Raw genomic sequence first — 13,132 nt, 5'->3', positions numbered from 1 at the left:
CTTCCTATATCTTATAAATTATTTTTTTTTTTTTTTAGAAAACTTTGTCTTCACCTACAATTTAGAGAAGAATCTACAAATTATGCTCCCACTCCCAGGTAGCTCTGTTGCTGATTTATATGGGTTCGGAAAAGGTATTACATAAAACCTGAGAAAAATGGGCATTGGATTCAAAGAGATCGTTCTTCCTAATGTGGCAATGTACCTTTCACAGCTGGAGATATCTTTACCCCCTTCCCTTTGACTATGGAGAACTTTGTATCTCTCTAATAGGGGACCTATGTTCCACATTGACTTCAAGATTAACACTTAATATTCACATGAAAGCTCCCACTTTCAATACTCCAAAGGTATAGCTAACTCAAGAATTTTGAGTTAAAACTTAATTAATTGCTGTGAATTAACATGTTCTCATGTGAATTATCACACTTTTGCCATATTTGTAAGTTCTGCAATTATATTTAAACAACTGAATCCACAATTGTCTCAAATCATCTTGATCCCATTAACATGTCGGTTGCCAAAGCAGTTTAACATATAAGAACAATCCTGCAATCCTTTTGATCTATCTCAAAAACTAACATGATATAAACACAAAAGTACTAATGCAGAATTAATCATACTAAAATAATATGCATCAGATGTTTTTCCTGATAAGATTGCTTTAAAGGTAATTTATTATGCTGTGTGTCAGACTGATACTAATCCCATAGGTTTAATCCTTTTTTTCAGGGATTAATCAACTACATTTCAACCTGCTAAAATAATACTTCCAATCCCAATGACGACTCAGCTCAATGCTACTTGTTTCAGTTAGGGCTTTACTCATCTAAACACCTTCAATTAAAATGTGTAAAGTAATACACTGGAGCGTAGAAGAATGAGGGGAGATTTGATAGAGGTATATAAAATTATGATGGGTATAGATAGAGTGAATGCAAGCAGGCTTTTTCCACTGAGGCAAGGGGAGAAAAAAACCAGAGGACATGGGTTAAGGGTGAGGGAGGAAAGGTTTAAAGGGAACATTGGGGGGGGGGGCTTCTTCACACAAAGAGTGGTGGGAGTGTGGAATGAGCTGCCAGACAAGGTGGTAAATGCGGGTTCTTTTTTAACATTTAAGAATAAATTGGACAGATACATGGATGAGAGGTGTATGGAGGGATATGGTCCGTGTGCAGATCAGTGGGACTAGGCAGAAAATGGTTTGGCACAGCCAAGAAGGGCCAAAAGGCCTGTTTCTGTGCTGTAGTTTTTCTATGGTTTCTATGGTTTCTAATAAAGAAAAAAATTAAGTATCTTGACAGGGGACATTTCTGCACAGGGAATTCTTAGATTCAGAGGTAAAACTGGGTATTGCTCAGCATAAGTTTATTAAATTTATATTCAAGAGAATGTTTTTCATTTTCAACAGCCTTTTTTCCTGCATTGCAGCTGAATATTGAAACAAGTAAATCTTTTATTTCTTTGTTGTTATGTAAATATAACCCTTCTAAACTTAAAGAGGTACAGATTTGCATGCTACTGAATTTAATAGATCGATTGTGAAAAATAGAGGGGCCACATACTCTACGGTTCTGGATGCACTAACACAATTGGGCTGAGGAATAGTTGTGTCCCAGAGGTGATATTGGGACATTGGTTGTTAGGGAATGTCTATATAATATTGGCTACTGCAAAGGCAACTTGGCCAAGTAACAATGCAGCTGTGACTTTGTATGAGCCACACAGAGGCTACACTGTAGTGGGGAAGGGGAGGGGAAATAAAATAGCTTGTAAACAGGAGCTCTGGATAGCCATTTTCATTTCCTTCTTCATTCCCACTCTGACCTGTCTGTCCTCAGCTTCCACAGTGAGGCCAAATTCAAAATAGAGAAACAGCACCGTATATTCCAACCTGACAGCATGAGCAATTTCAGGCAACCTTCTCCACTTCTCTCGCTTTCTCTGTCCGCCTATCTGGTCAGTTCCCCTTACATAAGACCATAAGACCAACAAATATACGAGCAGAAGTAGGCCACTTGGCCCATCGAGTCTGCGCCGCCATTCAGTCATGGGCTGATCCAATTCTTCCAGTTATCCCCACTCCCCTGCCTTCTCCCCATACCCTTTGATGCCCTGGCTAATCAAGAACCTATCTATCTCTGACTTAAATGCACCCAATGACTTGCACCCAAAGGCACTCGTGACAACAAATTCCATAGATTTACCACCCTCTGTCTAAAGTAATTTCTCCGCATCTTTGTCATAAATGGACGTCCTTCAATCCTGAGGTCGTGCCATTTTGTCCTAGGCTCCCTTACCATGTGAAATAACTTTGCCATATCTAATCTGTTCAGGTCTTTTAACATTCAGAATGTTTCTATGAGATCCCCCTTCATTCTTCTGAACTCCAGGGAATACAACCCAAGAGCTGCCAGACGTTCCTCATATGGTAACCTTTTCATTCCTGGAATCATTTTCATGAATCTTCTCTGAATCCTCTCCACTATCAGTATATCGTTTCTAAAATAAGGAGCCCAAAACTGCACACAATACTCCAAGTGTGGTCTCACAAGTGCCTTATAGAGCTTCAACATCACATCCCTGCTCTTATATTCTATACCTGTAGAAATAAATGGCAACATTGCATTCATCTTCTTCAAAACCGATTCAACCTGGAGGTTAACCTTTAGGGTATCCTGCACAAGGACTCCCAAATCCCTTTGCATCTCTGCATTTTGAATTCTCTCCCCATGTAAATAATTTTCAGCCCATTTATTTCTTCAAAGTGCATGACCATACACTTTCCAACATTATATTTCATTTGCCACTTCTTTGCCCATTCCCCTAAATTATCTAAGTCTTTTTGCAGGCTTGCTGTTTCCTCAACACTACCCGCTCCTCCACCTATCTTTGTATCATCAGCAAATTTAGCCAGAAATCCATTAATCCATAGTCCAAATCATTGACATACATCGTAAAAAGCAGCAGTCCCAACACTGGCCTCTGTGGAAATCCACTGATAACCTGCAGCCAGCCAGAATAGGATCCCTTTATTCCTACTCTCTGTTTGCTGCCGACCAGCCAATGCTCCACCCATGCTAGTAACTTCCCTGTGATTCCATGGGCTCTTATCTTGCTAAGCAGCCTCATGTGCGGAACCTTGTCAAAGGCCTTCTGAAAATCCAAGTACACCACATCTACTGCATCTCCTTTGTCTACCCTGCTGTAATTTCCTCAAAAAATTGCAGTTGGTTAGTCAGGCAATATTTTCCTTTCCTTACGTGCACACATCCCTGCTGGTGCCTATCATCCAAATTCTTTATCCCTCCTCTACCTATTCCATCACCCAAATGCTCAACTCACTGGTTCCTCTTTCTCAACTGCACATCCCACCTCCCATAGTTGATTCCATGTTCTACCTTCCTTTCTCACCAATTTCTAGCCTGACTTCCTTTTCCCTGCATAGAAACAGAAGCTTAAAGGGAAGTCATTCAGTGCTGGTCTGAGGAAATAGACGAGCTTCTATATGACTGGATTGAATTGGTAGGTTAGTCCTAGTTTGAAGATTCAGCAGCCTGCCAAGATGAGTATGTCATTACCATCATGGACTTTATAAGCAATTATGTTAGGGTTAGAGTTGTGTATCAAAGGGACCACCTGGGTGTTCCCAAACCAGAAAGCTGGAATGAACTAGGAGACTAACTCCCTACTGAAATCTTGGACTGTGGTATTCACATCAGGTCACCCTGACCCTTACAAGAAATTGAGATACAATCTGTAAAGCTGTAAAGGATGCCAAGCAGTTCAAAATAGAGTTCCAGACCAGCCATCAGTTGAGTCAGGGTTTTGCATACTATAATAGGCTACAGACTGAAGATTAGTAGCATTGCAGACAACAGTACATCCCTTTCTGATTAACGTAATGCATGTTATGCCTATTTTCAACAGAAAGTGATTGGAATGTCACCACCCACTCCAACAGTGTCCAAGGCATCTGAATCTATAGACACCATTGCAGTTGAAAGATGTGTCTTCCAGACAGTGAACTTGTGGAAAACATCTTGCCTGGATGGTATCCTTTGCCATGTCTTCAGGTCCTGTGCAGATCAGCTAGTAACGGTACATGCAGACAATTTGAAATTCTCTCTGCTTCAACTTCCCACCTGCTTTGACAAGACCACTACCATCCCCATTTCAAGGTAAAACAAGGTAACATGCAATAAAGATCTATATCCCCCCTCACAGAGTACTTCAAGAGGCTGGTCATGGCATGCATTAACTCCAGTATTCCAGGCAACCTCAACCCACTGCAATTTGCCTATCACTGAAGCAGATAATTTAGGATCCTTGACTTCCTAACCAACACAATGCAACCAGTAAAGATGGGCAGCAACAATTCCACCATGATTACACTCAACGTAAGACTGCATCCTCAGACCCCTACTGTACTCTCTATAAACTCATGACTGTATGGCCAAATTTTGCTCTAACTCCATCTACAAATCTGTAGATGTTACCACCATAATGGGCTATATCTGAAATAACAATTATTCAGAGAACAGTAGGGAGATAGAGCGCCTAGTGATATGGTATCATAATAACCTTTCCCTCAAATTCAGCAAATCAAAAGAGATGGTCATTGACTGAAGGAAGAGGCGAGTGCTTGCTGTGCACCTGTTCATATTTTCATCAACAGTACTGAAATAGAGAGGGTTGGAAGCTTCAAGTTCTTGGAAGTGAGTGTCTCCAACAGATTGTCCTGTTTCAACCACGTTGATGCCATGGCCAAGAAATCCCATGAGTGCCTCTACTTCCAAGGCTAAAGAAATTTGGCATGTCCCTGTTGACCATCACCAATTTTTATCAATGCACCATTGAACTCATCCTATCTGGATGCATTATAGCTTGGTATGGCAATTGCTCACCCTGTGACCATAAGAAACTGCAGACACAGCTCAGCACATCGCAGATGACAGCCTCCTGTCTGCACTTCTCAATTCCTTGGTAAAGCAGGCAGCATAATGGCAACGGTGGTGGAGGCAGATGCAATAGGGTCTTTTAAGAGACTCCTGGATAGGTACATGGGGCTTAGAAAAAAAGAGGGCAATGGGTAATCCAAAGTAATTTCTAAAGTAAGTACCTGTTCAGCACAGCATTGTGGACCAAAGGGCCAGTATTATGCTGTAGGTTTTCTATGTTTCTATAATCAAAAACCCTACAAACCTTGGAAATTCTCCCCTATTATTAGGCAGAGGATAAAAAGAGACCTGACAGCACATAACACACCAGACTGGAGGACAACTTCTGGTCCACAGTTATGAGTCCATTCAATGGTTCCTTGGTATGCTAAGATGAACTCCTGATTTTATAATCTACAGTACTTCGTTATGTCACAGTGTCATCTCCTCTACCTGCTCTGTAACGATAACACGTCATTCTGTACTCTGCTATTATTTTACCCCGTGCCACCTCAATGCACTGTTGTTAACGAATTGATTTGTATGAATGGTATGCAAGAAAAGATTTTCAGCCTGAAATGTCGACTGTACTTCTTTCCATAGATGCTGCCCGGTCTGCTGAGTTCCTTCAGCATTTTATGTGTGTTGCTCAGATTTCCAGCATCTGCAGGTTTTCTCTTGTTAAAGATTTTCCAGTGTACCTCAGTACATGTGACAATAATAAACTATTTTACAAATTCATTCATATATAGCACATTAACCTGTGTATCACCTCCCAACCTCTGTCATTTCCACTCTTCTGTTTTCCACTTGTCAATCACCTTGATCCACTAACCACATGCCAGCTCTTGCTCCACTTTTTCCCCTCATCTCTTATTTCTGCCTATCTCCCCTCAATTCTTTCAATGCTGATGAAAGATCTTAACCCAAAAATGTCAACTGTCCACTTCCCTTTATGGATGCTGCCTGACCTACTTAGTTCTTTCAGCAGTTGGTTTTTAACCACGGGATAGCAATGCTCAAAACGGGTTTCAACAGAAGAATTCAGCTTGAGACCTCAGCAGCTTTGGACATAAGAGCTGAATCCTAAAGTTAGGGGAGATGTTGACTGTCTTTAACAGCAAAGCAGCATCAGTCTGAGTGTGGCATTAAGGAACTCAAGGGGTTGGTGTGAATAATAAGGAATCTGTAAGAGATATAAGTTAGTTCTACACCTGCATAGGACCAAATCATTGAGAATTACTTTTCAACAATTTTGAACCTCTTACAATGACTTTGTTACTCTGTTATATTTCCTGTTAGTAATTTGAAATAATATGTTTGCTCGATTTATCTGCAATATTATTACCTCAGAATTACATGCAGAATAAAATCTGTTACCAAGTGAGGATGTAACAACACATCATTAGGTTGGAACCTACTAGAAAATTGCAACAGAGTTGGAGAAAACTCCAGATGTTCAGGAACAGAACTGAAGAGACAGAAGAAGGGGCGGTTGGCTCACAAATAGAGAAAGCTTGTAGGCAGTGTGAGAGGGAGGATAGGCAGGTGACAGAGAAGGGTTGTGCTCAGACCAATGGTTTGAGATGTGTCTATTTTAATGCAAGGAGTATTATGAACAAATTGGATGAGCTTAGAGCGTGGATCAGTACTTAGAGCTATGATGTTGTGACCGTTACCGAGACTCGGATGACTCAGAGGCAGGATTGGTTACTTTGGTTACCAGGCTTTAGATGTTTCAGAAAGGACAGGAAGGGAGGCAAAAGGGGTGGGGGCATGTCACTGCTGATCAGAGATAGTGTCATGGCTGCAGAAAAGGAGGAAGTCATAGAGGGATTGTCTACTGAGTCTCTGTGGGTGGAAGTTAGAAACAGAAAAGGATCAATAACTTGACTGCGTGTTTTTTATAGACCACCCAATTATAACAGGGACAGCGAGGAGCAGATAGGGAGACAGATTCTGGAAAGATGCAATAATAACAGCGTTGTCATGGTGGGAGATTTTAATTTCCCAAATATCGATTGGCTTGTCTCTAGGGCGAGGGGGTTTAGATGGGGTGGAGTTTGTTAGGTGTGTTCAGGAAGGTTTCTTGACACAATATGTAGATGAGCCTACAAGAGGAGAGGCTGCAGTTGATCTGCTATTGGGAAACAAACCTGGTCAGATGACAGGTCTCTCAGTGGAAGAGCATTTTGGAGATAGCGATCATAATTCTATCTCCTTTACCATAGCATTGGAAAGGGATAGGAACAGACAAGTTAGGAAAGCGTTTAATTGGAGTAAGGGGAAATATGAAGCTATCAGGCAGGAACTTGGAAGCATAAATTGGGAACAGATATTCTCAGGGAAAGGTACAGCAGAAATATGTCAAATGTTCAGGGGATATTTGCATAGAGTTCTGCATAGGTACGTTCCAATGAGATAGGGAAAGGATGGTAGGGTACAGGAATAAGGCTGTTGAAAATCTGATCAAGAAGACAAGAAAAGCTTAAAAAAGGTTCAAAAAACTAGGTAATGATAGAGATCTAGAAAATTATAAGGCTAGCAGGGAAGGAGCTTAAGAATGAAATTAGGAGAGCCAGAAGAGGCCATGAGAAGGCATTGGCAAGCAGGATTAAGAAAAATCCCAAGGCATTCTACACGTACGTGAAGAGCAAGAGGATAAGATGTGAGAGAATAGGACCAATCAAGTGTGACAGTGGAAAAGTGTGTATGGAACCAGTGGAGATAGAGGAGGTCCTTAGTGAATACTTTGCTTCAGTATTCACTACGGAAAAGATTTTAGCCATTGTAGGGATAACTTACAGTGGACTGAAAGGCTTGAGCATATAGACATTAAGAAAAAGGATGTGCTGGAGCTTTTGGAAAGCATCAAGTTGGATAAGTCACTGGGACTGGGTGAGATATACCCCAAGCTACTGTGGGAGGTGAGGGAGGAGATTGCTGAGCCTCTGGTGATGATCTTTGCATCGTCATCAGGGACAGGAAAGCTTCCTGATGATTGAAAGGTTGTGGATGTTGTTCCCTTATTCAAGAAAGGGAGTCGAGTTAGCCCAGGAAATTATAGACCAGTGAGTCTTACTTTAGTGGTTGGTAAGTTGATGGAGAAGATCCTGAGAGACAGGATTTATGAACATTTGGAGAGGCATAATATGATTAGGAATAGTCAGCATGGCTTTGTCAAAGGCAGGTCATGCCTTACAAGCCTGATGAATTTTTTGAGGATGTGACTAAACACATTGATGAAGGTAGAGCAGTAGATGAAGTGCGTATAGATTTCAGCAAGGCATTTGATAAGTTACCCCATGCAAGGCTTATTGAGAAGGTAAGGAGACACGTGATCCAAGGGGAACTTGCATTGTGGATCCAGAATTGGCTTGCCCATAGTAGGCAAAGAGTGGTTGTAGACGGGTCATATTCTGCATGGAGGTCGGTGCCCAGTAGTATACCTCAGGGATCTGTTCTGGGACCCCTACACTTCGAGATTTTTATAAATGATCTGGATGAAGATGTGGAGGGATGGGTTAGTAAGTTTGCTGATGACACAAAGGTTGGAGGTGTTGTGGATAGTGTGGACGGCTGTCAAAGGTTACAGTGGGACATTGATAGGATGTAAAACTGGGCTGAGAAGTGGCAGATGGAGTTCAACCCAGATAAGTGTGAGATGGTTCATTTTGGTTGGCCAAATATGATGGCAGAATATAGTATTAATGATAAGACTCTTGGCAGTGTGGAGGATCAGAGGGATCTTGGGGTCCGAGTCCACTCAAAGCTGCTGTGCAGGTTGAATCTGTGATTAAGAAAACATACAGTGTACTGGCCTTCATCGACTGTGGGATTGATTTTAAGAGCCAAGAGGTAATGTTACAGCCTTATAGAACCCTGTTCAGACCCTACTAGGAATACTGTGCTCAGTTCTGGTCACCTCACTACAGGAAGGATGTGGAAACTATAGAAAGGGCGCAGAGGAGACTTACAAGGATGTTGCCTGGATTGAGGAGCATGCCCTATGAGAATAGGTTGAGCGAAATTGGCTTTTTCTCCTTGGAGCAATGGAGGATGAGATGTGATCTGATAGAGGTGTATAAATTGGTAAGATGCATTGTTCGTGTGGATAGGCAGAGACTTTATCCCAGAGCTGAAATGGCTAACACGAGAGGACACAGTTTTAAAGTGCTTGGAAATAGGTACAGAGGAGATGTCAGGGACAAGTTTTTTATGCAGAGGGTGGTGGTGAGAATGGGCTGCCGGTGATGGTGGTGGAGGTGGATATGATAGGGTCTTTTAAAAGACTCCTGGATAGATACATGGAGCTTAGAAAAATAGAGGACAATGGGTAACCCTAGGCAATTTCCAAAGTAAGTACATGTTCAGTACAGCTTTGTGGGCCAAAGCGCTTGTATTGTGCTGTAGGTTTTCTGTGTGTCTATGTCTAGGTTTCTATTTTTGGAGCTATGTTGCTTAAGATTCCTGTTCCTTGCTGCTGACTGCAAACCGCAGTCTGTCATTGAACTCTTGTGTTTAGCTTTGGAGCTTGAACTGGCTGCAGTTTCCCATGATATGCTTTGGCAAATCTGCCTGTTGAACATGCTTTTCAGTGAAACCAAACAGCTGTGAGTGGCAGAAGTTTATAGAAAACAATTTCTATTATAGAAATTAATTGATTTCACTTGAACAAGTGAAGAGCATTTAAGATTAATCTTTTTAATTAGCTTAATTTTGCATATTTCTGCTATTCAGGATAATTCGTAGTCATTTTAGTGGTTCATTTTGGTAGGTCAAATATGCTGACAGAATATAGTATTAATGGTAAGACTCTTGGCAGTGTGGAGGATCAGAGAGATCTTGGGGGTCCGAGTCTGTAGGACACTCAAAGCTGCTGCACAGGTTGACTCTGTGAATAAGAAAGCATACAGTGTATTGGCCTTCATCAATCATGGGATTGAGTTTAGGAGCCAAGAGGTAATATTGCAGCTACATAGGACCCTGGTTAGACACCACCCGGAGTACTGTGCTCAGTTCTGGTCGCCTCACTATAGGAAGGATGTGGAAACCATAGAAAGAGTGCAGAGATTTACAAGGATGTTGCCTGGATTGGGGAGCATGCCTTATGAGAATAGGTTGACTGAACTCAGCATTTTCTCCTTGGAGCGACAGAGGATGAGAGGTGACCTGAAAGAGGTGTATAAGATGATGAGAGGCATTGATCATGTGGACAGTCAGAGGCTTTATCCCAGGGCTGAAATGGCTAGCATGAGAGGGAAGTTTTAAAGGTATGAGGGTAAGTTTTTTTACGCAGAAGAGTGGTGAGTGCGTGGAATGGGCTGCCAATGACGGTGGTGGAGACGGATACGATCGGGTCATTTAAGAAACTCCTGGACAGGTATATGGAGCTCAGAAAAATAGAGGGCTATGGGTAACCCTCGGTAATTTCTCAGGTAAGGACATGTTTGGCACAGCTTTGTGGGCTGAAGGGCCTATATTGTGCTGTAGGTTTTCTACATTGTAGATTATTTTTGGTTTATTATTGTCTCATAAGACCATAGACCATAAGTTATAGGAGCCAATATAGGTATCATGTACCAAGATACATGAAAAAAGGCCGGATCTGTCCTTGGCTCTCATCAAAATGGCTGCATCCATCCTTGGCTACAATCCAGACTCCTTTGAGTTAGTGATGGAGAGGAGGTCACTAAACAAACTGTTATCCTTTATGGACATTCTGGTACATCTTCTCCATAACCTACTGAATAAGCAGCAGAGCACCTTTTGAATGGACTCATTCAGCTCTGTTGTCACAGTGATCATTACAGAAAATCTTTCGTGCCAAATGCAATAAGCATATGCAACAGTTCCTCTCTGTGCAACAGGAGAACACATCATCGTAGAATAGTCTCTGCTTTAATATTTCATGCATTATTAATACACATTATTGCACATTGGTACACTATTATTGTATAGTAGTATTGTAAAATACTATTATTGTATTATTATTCTGTACTTATCATTAAAATCTGCACACTGCAAAGTTTGTTTTTAAATGTTGCTGCTGAAATGAAATAATTTACCACTTTGGATTAATAAAGTAATTATTACTATTGTTATTAATAATAATAAAAGCTTATCTTGCCTATTATTTATCCAGATCCAATCATTACACAATGTATTGAGCTAGAATTAGATGAAACAATAACAATGCAGAATAAATTGTAAAGGCTACCGAAAACCTGTAGAGCAGATAAACGATAAAGTTGAAGAGCATAACAAAATAGATTGTGAGGACAAGAGTCCATCTTATTATACAAGAGGTCCATTCAAGAGTCTGATAATGGTGGAATAGAAGCTGTCCTTGAGCCTGCTGGTATGTGCTTTAAAGCTTTTGTATCTTCTGCCTGAAGGGAGTGGGGAGAAGAGCAAATGGCCAGGATGAATGAGATCTTTGAATATGCTGGCTGCCTTACTAAGGTAGTGAAAAGTGTCAACGGAGTCCACAGAGGGGGAGTTGGTTTCTGAGGTGTGCTGTGCTGTGTCCACAACCCTCCGCAGTTTCTGCATAGTTGGTAAAACTTTTACCAGCTAGTTTATGAGTAGCACTTGTTCTGGCCCTCCCACAAAATGACATTATGCTGTATAACAGGGTCTAGTTCTTTGGTACCAGAATTTTTTATTTGTTTTTTTCTTTGCTTATTCTCAGAAATCACCTTGCTGGTAACTTCTCAATTGTCATGCAGGTCAGTGCTGTTCTCAAGTGGAAGCTCAACAACTAAGCTTCTGTTAGTTTTAGACATTCCTGTTTTAAGCTAATTGTGAGAAAGTTCAATTTATTTATTCCGTAAAAACTAAAATTTTTGGAAAAAGCAGTTCAGACAGCAACCTTGAAAGAAGACCCTTCACCAAAACTGGGACTAAAGGAAACAAATTTGTTTTATGTTGCAGAGAAAGTGGGAAAGGATGGATTGGATAAGGGGAATATCTTTTCATGGGTAAGACAGGGGCTGCTCTCAGTCAGGGGTTCTCATCCTGGATCCACAGACCTCTCAGGGGTCTATGGATGGATTCCAGAGGGTCTGTGAACTTGAATGGGAAAAACATTTACATCTATATTTTCACTAACCTCCAAATGAAATTTAGCGTTTCCTTCAGTTAGAAATTAGGCAACAAACTACAGCAGTATTAGCAGTACCTGTGACTTTGCCACCAATAAAAATCACAGGAATTTTCATATCACATTCCAGCTGTTACAAACATCTCAAACTATCATTTACAGCACACTCATCAGTAATTACGGTAGTTATTAGACCCGCCGCTAGATCAAACTTGATCGTGTGTCTGCAGACGCTTCCGCAACGTAGCTGGCCAAATATCAGGCAGCCCTGCACCTAGTTGTCATTCAACAACCAAACGGTAAGTCAGGTGCTCCCACATTTGTGACCCAGACATCTACATTGCCCACCATTATTCGTCACCTAAAATTGCTTGATGATCAATGCATAGAAGGAGATGAGTCATTTTTATTGTTTGTTAAAGTTTTGCAAAACTGGACAGTTCAAATGAGAATTCTTAACTCTCCGTACAGCTGCATGACCTTTTGTAATTCCATGCGAATCCAAACGCAACAACAACCAATTGTAATCCTATGTATTTTATCTTATATATTTCAATACGTTATTGTGGTAAGGGTCCATAGGCTTCACTGGACTGTCAAAGGGGTCCGTGGCATAAAAAAGGTTAAAACCCCCTTCTCTAAGTTGTAGGGGGGAGGGGAATGAGAATATAGATGAAGGATAAAAAATACAAGTTGCTAGAATGTAGCCAGCATGTAAGGCTGTACTAAAGGAGAAATAAAAAATTGATTCAATATAACAGATGGATGGTCAACAACAGAAATGGTCAGTTCAACTGACAAAATTGTCTGTAACAGAACTGGTTGCTTCTACTGTAAAAGCACCTCTAAAACTTACCCACCCACCCACCCCACTGTCTCAACCTATCATATATTTTGCCTACCCCTTATTGCAACTTAAAATTGGCTTGTTTTCTCTTTTGCAGTTATAACGAAGGGTCTTCAACCTAAAACATTAACTTTGTTTCTCTTTCACAGATGCTGCCTGAGCTGCTGAGTTTTTCCAGCTTTTTTCTGTTTTGATTTCAGATTTCCAGCATCTGCGGAATTTGTTTTAAATTTTTATTTC

At 41.0% G+C, this 13,132-nt stretch overlaps 1 long non-coding RNA gene across 2 annotated transcripts in view; it reads left to right on the top strand.

Annotated features, from left to right (window-relative positions):
• The window catches only part of LOC140199505 (uncharacterized), a 107,694-nt gene extending 96,689 nt beyond the window's left edge, over positions 1 to 11,005 (top strand). For both annotated transcript variants that reach the window (XR_011886431.1, XR_011886432.1), the window contains exon 4: positions 3,931 to 11,005. This is a non-coding gene — a long non-coding RNA (uncharacterized lncRNA). The remainder of the gene's footprint in view (positions 1 to 3,930) is intronic.
• The last annotated feature ends 2,127 nt before the right edge of the window (positions 11,006 to 13,132 follow it).

The sequence above is a fragment of the Mobula birostris genome, chromosome 6 (assembly GCF_030028105.1).
Source record: "Mobula birostris isolate sMobBir1 chromosome 6, sMobBir1.hap1, whole genome shotgun sequence".
NCBI lineage: Eukaryota > Metazoa > Chordata > Chondrichthyes > Myliobatiformes > Myliobatidae > Mobula > Mobula birostris.
The sequence above is the reverse complement of the archived record's forward strand: the minus strand, read 5'-3'. Positions and strand labels throughout refer to the sequence as shown.